Below are 23,176 nucleotides of genomic sequence, written 5' to 3'. Positions count from 1 at the left end.
ATTCCAGTGAAAATAAAAAATAACCGTGAGTGCCCAGCAGTGCCCAGCAGTGCCCAAATAGTGCCACAACAGTGCCAGAACAGTGCCAGACCAGTGCCAGACCAGTGCCATCTATCACCTGTGCCACATCTGTGCCACCTGTGCGACCTGTGCCACCTTTGCCACCTCTGTGCCACCTCTGTGCCACCTCTGTGCCACCTCTGTGCCAGCAGAGCCACCCCAGTGCCACCCCAGTGCATACCAGTGCATACCAGTGCCACTACAGTGCATACCAGTGCCACACCAGTGCCACACCAGTGCCACCTGTGCCCATCAGTGCCACCTGTGCCCATCAGTGCCACCTGTGCCCATCAGTGCCATCTGTGCCCATCAGTGCTCATCTGCGCCACTGCAGTGCCACATCAGTGCCGTCTGTGCCCACCAGTGCCGCCTGTGCCCACCAGTGCCGCCTGTGCCCACCAGTGCCGCCTGTGCCCACCAGTGCCATCTGTGTGCTAATCAGTGCCACCAGAGCCACACCAGTGCCACCAAAGTCACTATAGTGCCCATCAGTGCCACCTGTGCCCATCAGTGCCACCTGCGCCCATCAGTGCCACCTGCGCCCATCAGTGCCACCTGTGCCACTGCAGTGCCCCATCAGTGCCGCCTGTGTCCATCAGTGCCGCCTGTGTCCATCAGTGGCGCCTGTGTCCATCAGTGCCCACCTGTGCCCATCAGTGCCCACCTGTGCCGCCTGTGTCCATCAGTGCCCACCTGTGCCGCCTGTGCCACGACAGTGTGTAGTGCTAAACATAAATCATCTGTGCACTCAAACAGTGACAAAAATGTTAAAAAAAGTAAGTGAAATATAAACCGTGAATGCAAATAACAATAATGATTAGTGTACATGCTGTGTAAAAGTCTAACACATGTGGTATCACCGTACTCAGGAGGAGCAGCAGAATGTATTTTGGGGTTTCATTTGTGGAATGTATATGCCGTGGGAGAGAAATAGCCTGGTAAAATGACAATTTGGTGTGAAAAAAAATTAAAATAAAAAAAATCTTTATTTTGCAAAGAATTGTGGGAAAAAATTACAACTTCAAAAAACTAACCGTGCCACGTACTAAATACCTTGGAATGTCTACTTTCCAAAAAGGGGTCATTTGGGGGGTTTTTGTACATTACTGGCTTGTTAGGGTCTCCAGAAATGAGATAGACTGTCAGTACATCAGCTGTGATCAAATTGATACATTTTCAGTGATTGGCACCATAGCTTGTAGACCCTATAACTTTCACGCAGAATAAATAATATCCACTAATTTGGGTTATTTTTACTAAAGACATTTAGCAGTATACATTTTTGGCCAAATTTATGAAGAAAAATTACTTATTTGCAAAAAATTTTAATAGAAATGAAGAAAAATGCTTTTTTTTTACAAAATTTTCGGTATTTTTTCATTAATAGCACAAAAAATAAAAAACGCAGAGGTGATCAAATACCACCAAAAGAAAGCTCTATTTGTGGGAAAAAAAGGACGAAAATTTCAGATGGGTACAGTGTTGCATGACCGAGTAATTGTCATTCAAATTGTGAGAGCACTGAAAGCTGAAAATTGGTCTGGTTATTAAGGGTGTTTAAGTGCCCAGTGGTCAAGTGGTTAAAGTGTGTCAGTGTAGAGTGTCAGAGCAAGTTTACTGCATTATATTGAAGTGAATTAGTGCACTTTTACTGCAGTATATTGAAGTGTGTCAGTGCACTTTTACTGCAGTATATTGTAGTGTTTCAGTGGAGTGTGTCTGTGTAGTGAGTACTCACGTTAAAGTGCACCAAACACCACTTTCCATTGATTAAAGTACATCCAAGTACACATTTCCCTGTCTTTATCACATTTTGGTAATAAGCCCCCCACATCATGTCTAGGAGGTCAACATTGAGAGGCAGACATTACCATGGCACTGTGAGGAGGCCAGCAGCATCAGTGTCAGTGTGTTGGTTATTGTGGGAAGGCACCAACAACACTCAAAGCCCAATATTTCAGCACCTGTTTGGCCGGGGCCTATCATTTACATTTTTGACAGCAAAGCCAATTCTTGCTTTTATCAAGAGTACATTTATAGGGTTACAGTGTGGCATCACCTAACCCAAAGCCCAAATTTTCCTCACCTGTTACTTCTATCCAAAATCTGCGAAAGAGACACCAGACTTTATCCAAAAAATCTCTAATCTTTTTGTGCACTAAACTGTGGCCTCATCATACAGACTGGTTCCCCAAGTTGTTTATAAAATGAGGAACGCTTGAAGGGAAAATGAAACGTTTTGTCTTTATAAATTTCATTTTTGCTGCAGCAAGTTCTATACATGGTACATGTGCCACTTTACAGGCAGATTAAGGGGACCCCACAGGCATTATATTAAAAGGAAATTTTCACTTTAAGGATCAGTAAATCACTACTCATTTAAAAATTATATTTTTGCAAACTTTTTTTTATTGATACATGTCCCCCAGCACAGTACCTGGACCACAATACCCTTTGTATGCCAATAATTTGCATATAATCAATGACTTGACTACTGCAACTCCCTCCTCATTGGTTTACCATTAAATAGACTATCCCCCCCCCCCCTTCAGTCCATCATGAATGCTGCTGCCAGACTCATCCACCTTACAAACCGCACAGTGTCTGCTACCCCTCTCTGCCAATCCCTCCATTGGCTGCCACTCGCCCAACAAATTAAATTCACAATACTAACAATAAGTTACAAAGCCATCCACAACTCTGCCCCCAGCTACATCACTAGCCTAGTCTAAAAATACCAACCTAATCACCCTCTTCATTCCTCCCAAGATCTCCTGCTCTCTAGCTCCCTCATCACCTCCTCCCATATAAGCCTCCAGGACTTCTCTTAAGCCTCGCCCATCCTCTGGAATTCCCTACCTCAATCTGTCACACTGTCTCCAAATTTATCCACTTTTAGGCAATCCCTGAAAACCTTCCTCTTCAGAGGAAGCCTCCATCCTCCATCTAACAACTGCACTATTTTCTCCATTAGCTCATCCCCCACAGCTATTACCCCTTTGTATAACTTGATCCTTCCTCCTAGATTGTAAGCTCTAACGAGCAGGGCTCTCTGATTCCCCTTGTATTGAATTGTATTGTAATTGTACTGTCTGCCCTAATGTTGTAAAGCGCTATGTAAACTGTCGGCACTATATAAATCCGGTATTATAATAATAATAATATAAGCCTTTGAAATGGGCATTTTAGATTTTTCCATTTCAGATGTATTTGGTTTGTTTTTGTGTTTGTTTCCTAAAATGTGTATAATCATTAAAGCTGAACTCCAAGCAGAAAACATTTCACCCAAATGTGTTCTTTATTAGTTACAAAGGATATAAATCGACTTTGCGTGCACCAAATGTCTTTGCAATCCCAGATATTACCTTTGTAAAAGTAACTGTGACATCATCGCTGTGCCTGGTTCCAGCAGGTTCCCCCACTACAGGCTGTCTGCAAAATAATACAGGGGGAGGGTACTGAATACAAGATCGGACAAACTACAGAAGGAAAGAGCAGCAGTGACCAGTCGGTGTTAATAAAGGAAGTTCTTGCACAAAATGCAGGAGTTCTTTAGTGCTGAATTACTGTACAGATCTGGAAGAAATACATAAAAAAGACACCAAGCTTTAAGTAAGAATAGATACAACCTTTATATACGACCTTTATATTTAGGCATACAACCTTTATAGTTAGGCATTATTAGTATGGCGTCCAGCTTTAAATGTAATAAAAAGAAAGAAGGCTGAATTGTTAAAAGAAAGGGGCTGAAGAGAATAACAAAATGGTTAAATCAAGTTTCACCCTTATCAAACTTAAGAAAACATTACTGGGGTTTTCAATGTTCAGTTTTCAATTACACATGCCTGATAGTATACACAAAAATAAAGGTTATTATTTAGTGAATACGCAGATACTCATAAATTTTGCTCATCAAAATTTATATTGATTATGTTATATTATTCTGTTTTAATCTGTCATCTACAGATTTTATTGCACAATATTCACAAAGCTTCTTTAGCATTTTTTTTTTTCTTCTCTTCTACGTTATGATTGCTTTTCCTAGAGAGCGAAGTGTGATCAAATATCATATTACCTGTATTTTTTTTTATATATTTGTCTTCTTTTTTTAAGAATTTAATTCTCAAAAACATGAAATGTGCTGCTATAGAAACCAAATAAATATGGAGGACAGCAGTCTGGTATCAGTATAATCTAATTATGCAATATTATGACGGCTGAAAGAAAAGCACTACATGCTGTCGGTGTAAGAGACGGAAAGCTACATATTCAATTCAAGCCATTTTTGCAGCTTTTGTAGAATTGGTGGTTCTGCTATTACAAGAATAGGCAGATTTGTCTTAGACTATTACTGTCTATTACTGCTGGAAGTCTGGGAGAAAGGTGGGAAGCAGAGATTCCTGGCAATCTGCCTAAAGAGGAATCAATGAAACAAATTAATCCTTTGCAGGCCGCAATGACACAGTAATCCATCATTCCAAGCTGCTTTTATACACCAAATCAGAGAGCAGAGGAGAAAGCCCTAGGGGACATCACAGACAACAACTTACACTAACACTGGGAAAATACTTGAGAATCAGTTTATTTAAAGAGGATAGATTTCAGTTGATTGCTTAACTCGTCAAATAAAGATTTTGCTTCCATCACAAGCTGACCCTTGGGGGGATACATTTCACAGATCCTTTTGGGAGTCTTTAAACTTTTTAAATTCATGTACTGTATATCTATGATTTCAATTAAAATATATATCTGTATAATTATATCAAGTGTCATGTAAAATACATGCCAAGGCATTTTGTAAGGAAAAGTAAAATATATTTCATGTGTGCTATCTGCACAAGTGTACCTTTCGACTAAGTTTCTGAAGTTTAATTAAATTTGATTATTTTAAATATATATATATATATATATATATATATATATATATATGTAAGGATATAAGCTACACTGACAATTGTGTATTGGCCTGACAACATGTACATGTGAGAACCCATGTGGGGGGGGGGGGGGGGGTCCAGGCGATTAGCTGTGGTAGGCAGCCCCATAAAAAGCAATAGGAGGCTGCTGGCCCCCGCAGCGGATTGCAGCTACTAGCATGCATTCGTTATGCAGTGATTACTTGCGAGTGATCATCCCTGGATGCATACAGTTTGCATCCAGGGCTGATCACTGCCAGTTAATCGCTGCATAACAATAGGATGAGAGCAGAAGCAATTAGTTGCGGGAGCCAACAACCTCCTGTTGCTTTTAATTGGGCTACTTCCAGCAACTAATCACCGGGAGCCACTACCAGGAGATCTTGCATCTACATGCTGTTGGGCCAACTCTTAAGTGTGAATGTGGCCTTAAGAACACAAGGATTTAGGACCCCATATGGGTTTTACTACAATATTTATAGGATTTCAGCTTAAGTCCTGTTTTTTTAATTTTGGTGGTACCTGAGTAGGGTTGCCACCTCATCCCTTTAAAATTGAACACCTATGAATTACACAGGTTCGAATTTACACAGGTGGTAATTAAACTCACTTGAGGCCTTATCTGCATTAAATTAGCCTCAGAACCTGTGTAATTCACATGTGCTCGGATTTAAAGGGATGAGGTGGCAACCTTATACCTGAGGCAGAAAGTGAGAGGAATGTTCCCAACCAGGACACAGACAACATTTCTTTCTGGTGGCGTGGCGAGGGGTTAGAACTTCTTCCAGATTTTCATTGTAATATCAGACAGATGATGCCTTAAAGAGGAGTTTTGTCCCCCCACCAAAAAAAATTAAAAGTCAGCAGCTACAAATACTGCTGACTATTAATATTAGGACACTTACCTGTCCAGGGATCCCATGATGTCGGCACCCCTGGCCCATTTTCCAATCAGCTCTCGGGTGCTGACCCTGCCATTTGTGGTAAGGGAGACCAGCAGTGAAGCCATTTGGCTCCACAGCCCGTTCCCTACTGCACATGCACGAAGCACGCTGCGCTTTCTAACTTGCCTGGTAGCGGAGGAAGGAAGAGGAGGGAAGAGGTCAACACAGCGATGTTTCCTGGAAGTGGGTGACTGGTACCTGTCAAAAACAGGAACCCCCACCCCCGAAATGTGCCAAATGTGGTACCGGAGGGGGAGGAAGCAAACAAGCGTAGCTTCCAGTTTTGGGTGGAGCCCTGCTTTAACAATGGCACAGTAGAGTTTCTCAGGTGGGAGAAGGAATGATAAGCCAATGCTGGAAATATGAGTGTAGGTGGGTCAGAGAAAGCCCTTTGCAAAGACACTTTTTCTGTGCTCTGAATGTGCAAATAAATTATACAAATCTATTTCAACTTAAAGGGTAACTCCACCTATGTTTAGAAAAAAAAATCCCCTTTGGGTGATCTATGAACTTTACAAGGATTTTAACAAACTTTGTTGCAGATTCCTGCCTTTTGTTATTCTGAAGAAATCTATGTGTGTTTGTCTGTGCCCATGTGGTAAGGGAATCTAATGGGAATTGTTTCTTAACCACTTTTGCAATTTTTTGCAATTCGGCACTCCATCGCTTTGACTGACAATTGCACGGTCGTGCGACACTGCACCCAAACAAAATTGACATCCTTTTTTCCCCACAAATAGAGCTTTCTTTTGGTGGTATTTGATTGCCTCTGTAGTTTTTATTTTTTGCAATATAAACAAAAAAAGAGGGACAATTTTGAAAAAAACACAATATTTTGTACTTTTTGTTATAATAAATATCCCCATTTTTTTTTTTTAAAAAAAGCAAATTTTTTCTCAGTTTAGGCCGATGTGTATTCTTCTACATATTTTGGTTAAAAAAAAAATCACAATAAGCGTTTATTGACTGGTTTGCGCAAAAGTTATAGCGTCTGCAAAATAGGGGATAAAAGTATAGCATTTTTATTATTATTATTTTTTTTACTAGTAATGACAGCAATCTGCAATTTTTATCGGGACATTATGGCGGACAAATCGGACACTTTTGACACATTTTTGGGACCATTGGACCTTATACAGCGATCAGTGTTATAAAAATGCACTTATTACTGTAAAAATTTCACTTTGCAGGGAAGGGGTTAGAACTAGGGGGCAATCAAGGGGTTAACTGTGTTCCCTGTGTGTGTTTCTAATGACAGATTGTGGTTCCTAGCTAATAGGAACTCACGATCTGTCACTCCTCACAGAACAGAACAGGTATTTGTGTGTTTACACACACACGTCCCTGTTCTGCCTCTCGTGCCCACGACCACATTAATGGCCGGTGGTCATCATCGCCAGCGGTCATCGTGACCGCTGGCCATGAGCATTGGCACCCCCGCTGTGCAGCGGCACGCACGCCTGCTATCACGATCCCGCGAGCCAACGTATAGCTACAACAGCTCGTGGGATCGTGCCGAACTGCCACAGTAAAATGACAATGGCTGGTCAGCAAGCGGTTAATTATCAATCAGCTACTGCACCTGCAGGGCTCTAATGAGGAAAACTGCAGGGTCTGCATTTATACATGATTTCCTATTGCGAGTATCTTACTAAAAATTACATTTTTGTTGCAGGAAATTTCTGATATCTGATTTGTAGCTTAGTGCAGACTTCTGGGGAAATCAGTCAGCCAAACACACAAATAGAAAACTATGTTTCTGCCGGGGGGGGGGGGGGGGGTCCTGAACATATTGTGTGTATGGAACATATTCAGGTAGCCATACTGTATTGCATTTTACAGAAAAAGACAGCAGCAGATTAAAATGGAAGGGTATTTTTAATAACATTCAATTACAATATAACTTGTGTTGCAATTGTATATGCTATATTATTTTATTTTTGTTTGAAAGTGGAGTTGCCCTTTAAATCAGCCCTCCCTTGTTGCTTCCGTAATAAAAAAGAAAATGCAACCTTGACTGATGCAGCCTCCCTTTGGGTGCAAATATTTATATTTATATCTTATATATCTGTAGAGTTGTAATAGCATTATTCACACACAACTGACAGCGAGCGGTAAACTGCAACGGTTTCCTTTCCGGCAGATGTTCGTTCTGGCTGCGGTAAAGGGCAGTATGTTGCTTGATTCAGCACATCACACAACTCCCTTTTTTTTTCCTCATTGAACTTTATTTAAAGATTCCAAAAGTACCCTTCATTCATGCTGCTGTACAGCAGCGCGATACACTGCGCTGCTGTACAGTGCCATGCAATTCTGTACAGTGCCCAACAATAAAATGCATAATGTCTGCATTTTATCGCAGCGTGCTGCAGTGCAGTTCCAAGTGTGCCGTTTAAATAGGACACACAGAATGCAATTGTTTTCTGTGTTCCTGTGGTGACAGTCTAATATACAGATGCATTCCAAGGTGTAATCAGCAACATACAGTTAGTAGGTCACAGTCTTCAATGTATATCTTAATATGGATAATGATTTTACATCCTTTAATGACTTTGAAAAGCTATAAAAGTCCATCAAGATCATACAAACAAAATGTCAATTTTTGATGCAAGGCATTCTTTAAAAATTGCCCTGGAATTTGTAGATGTCACATATGTAGGACAATTCACTGAAAGAAGACCATCACAAATGTTAAGTAAAATATATTTAAAGTATTCAGTAATGTTTAATTAATTGCAGTTTAAAAAGTGCCCATTGGACATGACCCCCTCAGAAATGCATGTGTACTTTTCCAGTAAATTTCCAAAGATTAGACAATGTTGTTCTGAAATATGTATTTCCTCACAAGGCATTGATCGAAAAACCTACAATTAGTACTGCTTTAAAAGTAATATTGTCTGAATATACTTGACTCTCTAAAAGCATCACTGTCATTTGCACATCATGTATAAAGGAGCCCTGTACATGGATACGTGGCCTGCATTGCTCCCTGCAGCCACATTTGAAATAAAAGAGCATATTAAACCCCTATGGCTACTGAAAAACAAATTCAGAGGCAACGCAGAATAGGCATTCAAAGGACCCCAGACACAACTTGAACTATTTTTTATATTTAGACGCTCAGTTAGTTGCTGCTGTAGCTATTTGAACAGTCTATGCAGTTGCCATGGGAGTCCCTTATGACCCCTGTTTCCAAATACCGCTAAGCTGTAGTGATTCTTGCTGAAATGCAAAGACTGCATGATAGTTTAACTACAATCAGTGCCACAGGACAGAAGCCTAAGAGTATCAACTCCTAGCTTATAAATACAGCTATATTATGTTGAGTCTTACCTTCAACTATATGATTGAATCTGCGAGTCTTACTTTTGTATGCATTATTCCATTATAAAAGTCACGGCATATTCACAAATAATAATGTGTGTGAAAAGCAAACATACTGGAACAGGGTATGTTCGGAGAAAAGTTTCTTGCAGACCAGCAATTTAATAGTATATACTACAGATTTGTGATTGGAACTACAGTATCTCACAAAAGTGAGTACATCCCTCACATTTTTGAAAATATTTTATTCTACGTTTCATGTGACAACACTGAAGAAATGACACTTTGCTACAATGTAAAGTAGTGAGTGTATAGCTTGTATAACAGTGTAAATTTGCTGTCCCCTCAAAATAACTCAAAACAAAGCCATTAATGTCTAAACTGCTGGCAACAGAAGTGAGTACAGCCCTAAGTGGTAAATGTCCTAATTGGGTTAAATTTGCTATTTTCCCTCCCTGATGTCATGTGACTTGTTAGTGTTACAGTGTCTCAGGTGTGAATGGGGAGCATGTGTTATCTTGGTGTTATCGCTCTCACTCTCTCATACTGGTCACTGGAAGTTCAACATGGCACCTCATGGCAAAGAACTCTCTGAGGATCTGGAAAAAAGAATTTTTGCTCTATATCAATGATTCTCAGCCAGGGTTCCGTGGAAACCTAGGGTTCCTCCAGAGGTTGCTAGGGGTTCCTTCAGCATTGTGTAAGGACAATTCTTCCCACTGACCATCACACTATTGTATCACAAGTTGCAGATTTCTAATTTTTAGCAGGGGTTCCCCTAGACCAGAGAACTATTTCAAGGGTTCCTCTGTGTTAAGAAAGGCTGCTCTATATAAAGATGGCATAGGCTATAAGAAGATTGTCAAGACCCTGAAACTGAGCTGCAGCATGGTGGCCAAGACCATACAGCAGTTTAACAGGACAAGTTCCACTCAGAACAGGCCTTGTAATTTATTCAGTGTTTTCACATGACAAGCTATAATAAAAATATTTACAAAAATGTGAAAGTTGTACTCACTTTTGTGAGAAACTGTATATTAATGACACTAGTACAAACACATATTACTTGCTACATATTCTATTACATATCCCGCTGGCTACCTGCAGCTGTCAAAATACCCTAACAGTGACTGCATTTGTTTGAATGCAGTCGTTGTTCAGTCAGCAATTTTCTTCCTAATTGTGTTAAATTTTTAGATTGAAGGATGACGGGCAGGAGGGTGCCAATCACGGCCCCCTATGGTTCATTTTTTTTCCACCTCCGTGCTTGACTGTAGGCATGGTGTTCTTAGGGTCATAGTCAGCATTTTTCTTTCTCCTAACACGGCGAGTCTCCCTCCTCAAGAAGGCACATGTACAGCCATGCCAATGAACATCTAAATGATTCAGAGAAAGATAGGGAGAGAGTGCTATGGTCAGATGAGACCAATATTGAGCTCTTTGGCATTAACTCGACTCGCCATGTTTGGAGGAAGAATAATGCTGACTATGACCCTAAGAATACCATCCCTACATTCAAGCACAGAGGTGGAAACATGATGCTTTGGGGCTGTTTCTCTGCTAAATATGCAGGTCGACTTTGTCACATTGAGGGGCCAATGGCAGGAGCCATGTATTGTAAAATCTTGGATGAGAACCTTTTTCTCTCAGCCAGAACACTGAAGATGGGTAACAAAGCGTGACAATAACTCAAAACATACCACCAAGGCAACAAAGGAGTGGCTCAAGAAGAAGCACATTAGAGTCATGGAGTCTCCACACATTAATCCTATAGAAAATGAATGGAGAGAGCTTTGAGTTGCCAAGAGACAACCAGAAAACATTAAGGATTTAGAGAAGTTCTGTAAAGAAGAGTGGACCAAAATCTCTCCTGAGATGTGTGCAAACCTGGTCACTAGATACAAGAAATGTCTTATCTCTATGCTTGCCAACAAGTTTTTCTTCGCCAAGTACAGTACTAAGTCAGGTTTTGCTTGGGGATCAAATACCTATTTTACTCACTGAACTGCAACTTCATTTATAGCATTTGTTTTATGTGGATTTTTGGTTAATATTTTGTCTCTATCATTTAAAAAACACGTATAATATAACTTAAAGACCTTCATTTCTTTGTAAGTGGGGAAATGTAAAAAATCTGTAGAGGATCAAATAATAATTTTTCCCCCCACGGTATCTACCATATTTATAAACGATTTAATCAAAAGATGAGAGAGCTGCCCATTGTCACAAGAACTAAGGAGTAATTAAACACACTCTGACTTTTCTCTGGGATTTGTGTCTCTTTTTTTACTTTTACCAGGAAAGGATTATGCTATTCAGTTATACAGTTTTTCAACCATGAAACCTACTCTGCAGACCTTTGTTTCATTGGAACACTCTAAATAACCACTATACTACCTGACTATGACTAGCAATGCTCCGGCTTGCATACATATCCTATATGTATGGCCAGTGGTATACAGTGCATTCATAAAGTATTGAGACCCCTTTCACTTTTTTCAATTTTGTTATGTTGCAGCCTGATACTACAGTTGTTTAAATGTACTTTTTTTTCTTGTATTAATCTACACTCAGTACCCCATAATGACAAAGTGAAAAAATAATTTTAGAAATGTTTGCGAATTTATTAAAAAGAAAATACAGGGAGTCCCAGAGTAAAAGAAGAGAAAGGAATGGGCGGAGGGATGGCATGACATAGGTAGACAGTTGGGACAGGCATGGGGTAGTATAGGAAATAGTGCCACCTTTAAGGAAAGGGGGGTGGTTAAGGGCTGGGAGGGGTCCTGGGGAAGTTTTGTGGGGAGGAGGAAGTATTGTGGAGTCAGTCGGGAGCAAGGAAGAGAGAAGCTTCCCATTCACCCTCCCGATGTTTGCCAGTATTACAGTGAGGCTGTCATGACAGCCTGGCAGTGGTGGGTCTTTGGAGGAAGAGAAAAAGGCTTGAATATAAAATGGTTGGGACTCATCTGTGGTATGGGGTTCTTGGGTACCTTCCGGTTAATGAGGGGTTTAACCAGGAAGGAGTAAAATGTAGGTCACTGTGGATGACGAGTATCGCCTCCAAGTCAGTGTCTTGTGACTGGAGGCCTAAGTTTAAAGAAGTTTGTCGCAGTGACCAAGTTGTGTGTCATTGCCCTCAAAGACCACCAAGGTATAGAGAAGTTTGGCTGATGGTTATTTTAAATGTTATTTATTTAAGTTACGTATTTGTTAAATAAAAGGCTGTCACGTCAAGATATCCGTCCCTTCCTCGGTTTGGCTCCATCTAAAGATGAAAGGATAGATTGCAGAAAGCCACATGTATAGGTGAAACATGACAGGGTAGTGGAGAAAAATTGGTTAAAAAGACTCCCTCATTTTTCTCATTCAAGGCTAAGTTACAGTTTCTTTAAAGCCCACCCTCTAACCCAAAAATAACTGTCTTCCCTGCAATCCCTCCCACACCATTTTTCCACCATTTTTCCACCCTTCTAACCCTGTGTAAGCTCAGTATCATATGGTGTTGAACTTACACAACGCTATTTATGGCATGCACTTCTTCATGTGACAGTGTTCAGACTTGACACATGTAGCTCCCCAGTGGCGGAAGCTCCTCAGTGCCGGCAGCACTCATGCAGCCCCAGACCATGACACTTCCACCACCATGCTTGATACCATCTGGTCTTTGTACACCTCACCTGGTTGCTATCACACATGCTTGACACCATTTGAACTAAATAAGTTCTATCTATCTATCTATAAGTCTATCTTGATCTCATCAGACCACAGGACATGGTTCCAGTAATCCATGTCCTTAGTCTGCTTGTCTTCAGCAAACTGTTTGTTTCTTTCTTGTGCATTATTTTTAGAAGAGGCTTCCTTCTGGAATGACAGCCATGCAGACCAATTTTATGCAGTGTGCAGCATATGGTCTGAGTACTGACAGGCTCACCCCCCACCTTTTCAAACTCTGCAGCAATGCTGACAGCACTCATACGTCTATTTTCCAAACACAACCTCTTTTGGATATGACGCTGAGCACGTACACTCACATTGTAGAAAAATTTGTGTTGTCACACTTTTGTGAGATACTGTATATTATGCACTCACATCATTCTCTGCCCTCAAGGAGATTTCAATCTAAGTTCCCTTATAATAAGAAAATGCTAGTGCGCTCCACCTGAGATAACCTACAGGAAAGAAATAATGTATCTAGGAAGCAGCCAGCATAAAAAAGTGTTCTCTGCACCAGAATTAGATATATAAATTAGTAAAAATGCGGCGCTACCAAAAAATTGCTAAATAAAATCAGTGTATAATAATCTCAAATAAATGTGAATCAAATAATATACACTAAATATAAATATAATAAGTAATGAATAAATATCAAAAAATGTAAACAAATATACGTGTATACAATAAACGTGCAAAGATAGTGAATAGAAGTCCGTGATAAAATATTCAGACACCTAAACAGTTCACATAGACAATCCAGATGCAAACAAACATAATCGAATATCCAAAAAAATATTAGTGAAATAACGTGAAAAATAAATAGATATTTAGTCCATAATTAAAGTGCATTAGTGACTGATGCCATTGCAAAATTAATGGATAAAGTTCATGCAAAAAATGTGATCAGACGATTCCCACAAGTGCCAAATCACTGCAAGCTTCAGTGCTTAATGGGTGCACCACCTATTTCCCCCAGCCTCTCACCTCAAATAACTGGTATACAGGCACTGTATAAAGGGTAACTGCTGGCTTCTACTTTGTTCACACTGCTTCACCGCTGATACTGTGAGGATATCTATTACTTGCCCTCCCAATAGCTCCAGGGTATCCAGGCCATACAGGATAAAAAAACACAGAGGGCTCTCATGTGCAGTAACTTCGCTATTTTATTGAAAGAAACAGTAAAATCCACACTTACATTTAAAATATCAGCAAAATGTGCAGCAGACGCGGACTTCCGGTTTCGGCCGAAAACCGGAAGTGATGGGTCCGACACCGAATTCCTTCCCTGACGCGTTGCGTTACAGAACTTTGAAAAAGTTACGTTCTGTAACGCAACGCGTCAGGGAAGGAATTCGGTGTCGGACCCATCACTTCCGGTTTTCGGCCGAAACCGGAAGTCCGCGTCTGCTGCACATTTTGCTGATATTTTAAATGTAAGTGTGGATTTTACTGTTTCTTTCAATAAAATAGCGAAGTTACTGCACATGAGAGCCCTCTGTGTTTTTTTATCCTGTATGGCCTGGATACCCTGGAGCTATTGGGAGGGCAAGTAATAGATATCCTCACAGTATCAGCGGTGAAGCAGTGTGAACAAAGTAGAAGCCAGCAGTTACCCTTTATACAGTGCCTGTATACCAGTTATTTGAGGTGAGAGGCTGGGGGAAATAGGTGGTGCACCCATTAAGCACTGAAGCTTGCAGTGATTTGGCACTTGTGGGAATCGTCTGATCACATTTTTTGCATGAACTTTATCCATTAATTTTGCAATGGCATCAGTCACTAATGCACTTTAATTATGGACTAAATATCTATTTATTTTTCACGTTATTTCACTAATATTTTTTTGGATATTCGATTATGTTTGTTTGCATCTGGATTGTCTATGTGAACTGTTTAGGTGTCTGAATATTTTATCACGGACTTCTATTCACTATCTTTGCACGTTTATTGTATACACGTATATTTGTTTACATTTTTTGATATTTATTCATTACTTATTATATTTATATTTAGTGTATATTATTTGATTCACATTTATTTGAGATTATTATACACTGATTTTATTTAGCAATTTTTTGGTAGCGCCGCATTTTTACTAATTTATAAATCTAAGTTCCCTAACTCACATTCAAACATACTAGGGCCAATTTAGACAGGAGCTAATTAACCTACCAGCATGTCTTTGGAGAGTGGGAGGAAACCTGAGTACCTGGAGGAAACCCACATAGGCATAGGGAGAACATACGGACTACAGGTAGGTAGTGCCGTGGTTAGGATTCAAACCAATGACCCTAATGCTGCTAGGCTAAAGTGCTAACCACTTAGCCACTGTGCTATAGTAAAATAGCTCAAATGCAGACTTTTCCGAGTTTCAATTGCCCTGGCCCTTACATCCTCCAGTGAGCCAACTGCATCTGCAATAGTGCACTGGCCCCAGCCATAGAGAATAATGGCCACGTCTATCTTCAGCTTGACACATATTTGTAGACACTGCCAGTTCTTGGGTAAGACAGGTGATTGCTGAGTCAGTATCTGAGGAGGTGTGTACTTACAATTGTTAACTTGATGAAGATGGGGTTGGTGTTGTCAGTTTTTGTTCTCAAACTTGCATTCTCTTATCTTTTTTCTTTTACTTCCTGTTCTTTCAAGATTTGTCATTATTTGATTAAGTCAGCTGCAGAGACAGAGCTCTATCCATATTTAAAGAGAATTATACTAAATTCTCTCAATCAACATTGACTAATTTTAATCAAACAGCTTTGTCTAACGAGTCCTAAGGGACGAGGCATTATCTCCTAAATATATTAGAATCTTAACAATCTATTCCTTCTAGAGAAGTTAGTGTCAATGTCCCACTGGGAGTCGGACTTCGATACGTCTTTCTACACAGAGAAATTGCTTGAAATGCCAACAAATCTTTCAAACTATCAATATCAGTTCAGGAGACAGCTCTAAAACTGTATAAAAAGTGTTATGTGACCCCAACTAAAATACATGCCTTTAATCCATCCATACCAGCTCATTGTTTTGAGGGGTTGCCCAGTTGCAGGCATACATTTTGTAGATTCAAAAAATTATGCCCTCTGTGGAAAAAGATCACTTCTAAAACTGCACGTATAGCAGGTTTCTCGATTACTCTTACCTTGTCAATGTGCCTTTTGTTTTCCCCATCCCAGATGTTCCCCCGTCTGCTTTATTCAGTGTAGCTCAATGGGTTATAGCCCTAAACTGGTGTTCCTATTTGAAAGCCCCTTGGGCCCAGGTCATGGCTAGAATGGAGACAATAAAGTTAATGGAAGATATTTATTACACTGGCCATGACTCCATGGTTGTATTCAATAAAAATTTGGACTTCTGAAACATTTATTTAAAGAATATCTCATTACAACAACTAATCAGATGACTCTGATTACACTTTTTTTATTAGACCCGATTCCTAAAGTATGGTAGTCTCTGTTCAATTAGTTATAATTGCACCCTCTTTTTTCACTTTGGTCACCCTCATGCTCTCATAGAGACAGTTTTTGTTTGTTGAATTTTTGTGTATTTTTTTCCATCACTGTTGTACAGCAGTTGAGGTGGCTCCATGTATGGTCTTTTTTTTCTTGAGTAGGCATTTATTTATTGTGCTTGATTTTAAATTACTCTCTGTAACTCTGTAAAGCCTGTCTGATTGTACATGTATGTTTCTTGACTTCATCTAATAAGACCATTTGTAAACATAAAGTGATTTCTCAACAAAATGAAGCATGGAGACATGGATGGATGGGTGAGTTTGCTTTGAATATTAAAAATTAATTAAATAGAGTTTTCAGTTTGTGGTGCTCAGATGCATTTTAGTCCCGCTTTAAAGGAGCAATTATTATAAAAATCACATTTCTGATTTACAATTTCATATAGCTTTTTGGGACTCTAGTAACGAGATCTCTGTGCTTAAGCTCCTGGGTTTGCACATCTACAATTAATACTATAAGGGCCCCTACCCTGTCTTTTGTGTTTTTATATTTTTTTTTATTTTAGTATTTTATATTATAGAGTTTGTAAGAGAAGGAACTGGCAAAGGTGTGCAGGGATACCAAAAACTCCCAGGTGTTTCAAGATGTTCAAGACATTAGAAGCCAGTCCACTAGGATCCCTTTGGCTCTGCCTGTAACTAAACTAACATTTTGGAGAAGATTGGTCATTTTAGAAAGGGAAGAAAACAACAGCCCAAGGACAACTGAAAAATTACCATTTCTACGGTTAGGGTTCATTTAAAATATAACTAAACTGTCATGAAAAAATGGGTTTTCACAAATAAGGTAGAAGTGTTGTTGGATTTTTTTGCAAAAATACTTTGTTGTACTTACTTTGTTGCACTTCCAGTTTTGTGTGCGTGCTGTACAGATATGCTCTGATTCTGAAAAGTAGTGAGCAATGCCGATTGAGCTGTCGCTAGCAGAGAGAATATTGCAGTCTGCAAACTGGGTGGTCAGATACATGTGACAATACTGATCCTGCATACTTAACCTAAAAAGCAGCATTGTTACCTCCAAACAGGAAGTGGCTTTGATAAAATTTTGAAAACTTTTTTCGTTTTTACAGAAAGCAAGCCTGAAGATAAAAAAAAGAACAGAAATAGAAAATTCATTACAACTCAAATTATAATATATCTTTTATACTGTTTGGTTTTAGACACACTTTAAGCTTAGTAGTTTTTTTTGTTCTGGAATGCTTTTTTTCATCTCTTTGATTTTATGTACACAGAAAATACTGGAAGGAATTTTCAGGTTTGTCATGTTTGTTTTTTTAAATGATGTCTTCTTTTGTTTTTAAAAGTATTTAAATTTTGCATTTTTTTTTATCAATTTAAGAGGTCATAGATCCTTTGTGTAATTGAAAAAAATGTAGCCCTATGTTATACAAATCATTTAAAATGTATATGCTAGTAGGAAAAATCGGCATGTTGGAAATATCCTCGTTGCTGTAGTTTCTGCAGGGTTAATATTGTCATTCCCAGCCAAAGTCTTTCCTGGCATGCTGTTTAAGTAAAATTTATCAATTCTATTGGTTCCTGCTGCTAAGTGTGCTTGACTGTGTTCTCCTGCTGAGTGACAAAGCAAATGTTTCAGCGGTAGATGAGCCAATGATCTGCACTGCTGATAGGGAAGAGATAAGGCTGTTACTTGATTACTGCTCTAGTGAAGATCATTAGGGTTATCTGAAAGCATTTTCACCTACACTTGCACAGCTGCTCCAAGTGCCTCTCTTGCCTGGCCACAGAAACTGCAATAGAGGTTCTGTGCCAAAGGCTGCGATAAATGAGATTTAACTCCCACCATCATTATATATTTATAAAGCAGTAACATATTTTGCAAGGCTGTGCAGTGGGATTACAAGATAGGATCATGTTTGATCTTTAGCCCAGGCTAGAAGCACTTATACATTTGTACTAGGCTGAAAAGTTACTGATCCTAGAGAAGAAATAAATCTTAAAAGAAAACCTGTGCTACACTGCTTTATTCCTGGTTGCTATGCTGATCCAATGGCTTCAACATTTTCTAAAACATTTGGGGTTGATTTACTTCAAGTGAATAGGCTGCTCATTTTGCAAGGGAAGTTGCACATTCCTCATAGCTTACTGAATGAGGTGAAGCTCTACTGACTTCTATTAGCCAATCCTGCACAAGTCAAAATCTTTTTTTTTTTTGTCTTTAAACCTTATTTTCTGAAAGTTTTTAGTTCTATAAGGCCCCTTTCACACTGTCAGTTTTGGCGGCGGACCTGAACGGGCGCTCCATGCTAGTCTATGGAGCGACGGATGTCAGCGGTGACATGTCCGCTGACATCTGACCTGGTCCAATACGCTAAAAGAAGACAGATGGCCCTATTTTCGGATCCGTCGCTGGCGATAACATCGGGTGAGATCGGATGAAAACGGACATGCTGTTCATTTTCATCCGATCTCTCCATAGAAACCTGCGGTGCTCGACAAGCCCCTCTCTGCTCAGTGAGCAGAGAGGGACCTGTCATCCGCCAGCTCAGCGGAGATCAACGGAGAGATCTCCCGCTGAGCTGGCGGACAGAGGCAGACACCGTGGAAGCAGATCCTCCTCATAAGAATGAGGCCTAAGACAAAATTTACTTTTATAGTAAACAAAAAAGATCCAGTGTATAAAAAAGAAAAACATTTACCAGTGTTTGAGGTACAACGTATATCCATTGTATATCAAGGGTATACATTCCCCAACTAATGTACAATAAGTACTTCAGTTAAATCAAAATGATAGAAAATTGAAGCAAACAGCTGAATGGCCGCACTCCGAATAATACCTTTTATTCATGGCAAAACAGTGTAGAAGATCCCAAATCTCTTACATCATGGTGATGAAAGGAACAGGCAGGCTGTACCTTTCATCACCATGATGTAAGAGATTTTGGATCTGCTACATTGTTTTGCTTATGAAAGGTGTTATTCGGAGTGCGGCCGCTCAGCTGTTTTCTTCAATTTTCTACACTATTGCAGAGCCTACACCTGAAGTTGTGAGTGAAGAGATCGGTTATTAGAGACACCAACACTCTTGGAGCAGCATCGCTACCTCAAATCAAAATGATAGTTAGGGTTTAGATAATCATATATTCTGCTTTTGTTTTGGGGATCACATCTATGTGTATATTGTTTGTGTTACACTCCCTAAACGCTAAACGCTAAAGAGGGGAAAGAGAGAGGAGAAAAAAAGAAAAAGGGAGGGGGAAAAAGGGAACTATCAAGGGGAAAGAAGGTAAAAACCAGAGTTGGGAGACATTGGTTTACTGATGCACTCCATCATGGCTGGTTAGGGACAGTGACCAAATTCCTTTTAGCCCAGGTCAGAAACTCAGATGAGTCTCTAAACCTGGACCAGGTATTCCAGGTGTGTAAAAAAAAAATCTTCTTTTCCCATTTCCTGTGCCAGCAGCCATCCCAGGGTTCTGATGGAGTCTAATTCAGTTGCCCATTCCCCAAAGAAGGGTACGGAAAATGATTTTCAGTATCGGGGAATGATGGCTCTGACTACAGTGAGAAAGTGTCTAAGCGCATCCTTTGATCCTAAGCACATCCATTTCACTGACTGAAGCAGTCCAGAAATCATGGACAGAAGGTCCACCCTGGGTGATGGTTGAACAAAGGCGTATGTTAATTTACAGTATAGATAAAAGATTTTTTCCAAAACATGCGCACAGGGGGGCAATCCCACCAAATATGGAGCATGTTTCTTTTTGAAATTGCCAACATATATCTGATATATTGTGGTTGAAGTGATGTAGGACAGAGGTATACCATCTAGATACCAATGTATACCCTCTTGGGTTTTCAATGCTAGTGATATTTTGTGAGTAAAAATAAAGCATTTTTGCCAGTCCGAAAAGGAAAGGGTCTGTTGAAGGTCTTTTTCCCAATTCCACATATACAGGGGAAGGCCTGGATGTGCCAACATCATAAGGATAGAGTACAGTAAGGAAACCGTACATGCAGGTGGTTCCTTCTGTATAAGAAGGCATTAAAGACAGTTGTTTTAATAAGGATGTCTAAGGGTGTTGAGATAGATTGTATATAAGACAGAGCCTGTTGTCTCTGTAACCAATGCGTAGAGCTACATAGGGACATCACGAATGGAGAAGCTATCATAAGAAATTACCAGGGGTCTGACTGGAGGACTTGAAAGAGTCTTCTATGTTCCTGTTTACACCAGGGGCCAAACACAGTTGATCGAAAGGCTAGTAAGAAAGCCGGTGTTCCAAAGAAAGCAGTCATAGGGCCTAAGTATTTGGATATGCCAAAAGTGGGTATCACCAGGTCCCACATGTGAAGTGTTCGTTGGGTAATAGAAACAGGAATTAAAGGGCCTTTATGAAGAGTTGGTAAAATCCACGGAAAGGGTACAAAGATCTATAGGGTTTATACAGCTCTCCAATTGTACCTACAGTTTGGACGAATAGTGATGTATTCGGTCGATAAATCATATAACTATTGCTTCTTTGTTGTAAGTAGAGATATCGGGTACGCCAAGCTGTTAAATTTGGAAAACATCCAATGGATTTTCTGATAACACGAAGCCAGAAAAGTGGATAAGAATCGTTTGGAACAAATATTGGAAACAAGGGAGGCTATCCATCTTAAGACTATTGATTCTACCGAACCATAATAGTTTCTAAAAAACAAAGGAGGCCAAGTCCATCTGAGTTTTTTGATGTATTGGAAGAAATTTCAAAGAGTACAATTGTGATGCCAAGGCTGGTATCTGAATCCCTGAATAACGGATAGAGGAAGAACAGGTCTTGAAAGGAAAGTTAATTGAGAGTCTCGTCATAATTGTTTTTGGTAAGGAAATATTGAGAAGTTCTGATTTATTATAAGTAACCTTAAAGTTACTGACTTCTCCAAATCTCTGGAATTCCTGAAGTATGGCAGGGAGGGAAATATGTGATTGTGTTACGAATAAAAGCAGGTCGTCTGCAAATAGAGACTTTTTGCATGTAGAGAACCTACCGAAATATCCATGATGTTTGGGTTCTGTCGCAAGGCAGTTGCCAGGTGTTCCATTGTAAGAACATATGAAAGGGGTGATAGGGGGCATCCCTGACATGTTCCATTAAAAATGGTAAACACAGGAGACAAAGATCCATTCACCCTAATTCTAGCTGAAGGCGATGAGTAGAGGGACATAATCCATGAAAGCATATGAGGGCCTAGTTCAATCTGTTAAAGAGAGAGTCGTAAAAACTCCCAACTAACCTGGTCAAGGCAGGGAGGAATATCACTGGTGTGGGGATAATCCGTTAACGAAAAGACTTTAAGAGTGTTATCTCTAGCCTCTCGTCCACTGATGAAGCCAACTTGGTCAAGATGTATTAGTTGCTGCAATAGCAGTTGTAATCTGTTAGCTAGAACCTTGGCAAAAAAATTTAGATAGACTCCTATTAACAATATTGGTCTATAATTTGGAGAGGGCGGGGTCTTTTTCTGGTTTCAGAATAAATGAAATGTGTGTATCCAGGGTTTGCGTAGGGAAGGTAGAATCATTTGCTAAATAATTAAATACCCTAGTCAAAGAAATAGGGATAGGAGCAAAAAGTTTTAGAATTTAGGCGTAAAGTCATCAGGACCCAAGATTTTACCCGCTGGTGTATTAACAATGGCCTTAGCAACCTCTTCCTCACTAAGTAGATTTTCCAGGTTGTCAATTGTATCTACATCCAAGGTTGTTAGTGGGGTATCTGCTTTTTTTAATGTTCCTTGCACATGACTGGGTATTCTTTGCAAACTGAAGCTGCACCACAATTACTAAGCTCTGGGGCAAATTCCCTCACAAAGTGAAAAGCTGATTTGCCTATCCCATTGGCCAGTACTGTGTGCACTGTGATAAGCAGTTTTGAGTTTTTCAACTGCGTAGTTGTTCTGTGTTAGTGACTCATTACTGAGGGCACTGACAACAAATTTAACACTTTCTGAATCTGGTTAGCTCACATAGCTTTAAAGGATAAGTTGACTTTAAAATAGTGGCTTTATTCTTTTTTCTGAAGATCATTTGGTGTAAATAAACCTTAGAGGCCATAGGAATTATTTGCAAGGTAAGCATACTGGGGTGTGATCTAGGTTAGCCAAATGAGGGGATAAGTACACTAGAAAATACTTTCTCTTCATATAAACTATAAACATTGCAGGGATTCTTTAAAACTTGTAGAGTTTTCAATGAATGTGCTGAAGAGGTTGCTGTTTTCCTTACTACATGCTTTTTGAAACCAGCTACTAAATTGGAGGGTCTTCCTTCAATGACCACCTCATCAGTCTCAGCATTATACGCTAATAACAAAAGAACTGTTACCTGTATCCCTTTAGATGTATGGAGTCCCAGGACTTATCTCAGAATAAATTCCTATATCACAGGATACCTTCAGTTTGATGGTCAGTTCTGGGAAAATCAGTAAATCAATAACACAAACAGAAAATTAGAGGTTGTGAAAAGATTATAAAATCCCCCCAGTTTATAATATTGCAAAAATGTTAGTTTTTTTTCGTTTGGAAGATTTAGAAAATAGTTGTCTGAAGACTGAAACTGCCATTTTAATTTTAATAACAATAAATGATAAAAGATTAAATCATTGTTAGAAAAAGTGCAGATTTTCTGTTGCAAGAATTTAATAGATGCCCCCACATTAATAAAATATTTTTTTGCAGAGTATTGCAACTGTGAT

General features: G+C 39.6%; 1 long non-coding RNA gene across 13 annotated transcripts in view; it reads right to left on the bottom strand.

The window, feature by feature from the left end:
- Window positions 1-23,176, bottom strand: part of LOC143940721 (uncharacterized) — a 147,041-nt gene that overhangs the window by 37,080 nt on the left and 86,785 nt on the right. For 9 of the 13 annotated variants that reach the window (XR_013263919.1, XR_013263913.1, XR_013263917.1 and 6 more), the window contains 4 exons: window positions 22,807-22,893; window positions 17,311-17,554; window positions 16,104-16,230; window positions 3,336-3,636 (listed from right to left, as the gene is read on the bottom strand). This is a non-coding gene — a long non-coding RNA (uncharacterized LOC143940721). Of the gene's footprint in view, window positions 1-3,335; window positions 3,637-16,103; window positions 16,231-17,310; window positions 17,555-22,806; window positions 22,894-23,176 lie in introns of those variants that run through there. The other 4 variants (XR_013263922.1, XR_013263924.1, XR_013263915.1 and 1 more) reach the window with 2 other exon arrangements.

Source organism: Lithobates pipiens, unplaced genomic scaffold (assembly GCF_037356315.1).
Source record: "Lithobates pipiens isolate NorthernLeopardFrog02 unplaced genomic scaffold, aLitPip1_a1.2 Scaffold_3, whole genome shotgun sequence".
Lineage (NCBI taxonomy): Eukaryota > Metazoa > Chordata > Amphibia > Anura > Ranidae > Lithobates > Lithobates pipiens.
Note: the sequence above shows the minus strand (reverse complement) of the source record. Positions and strands in the feature narration are given on the sequence as shown.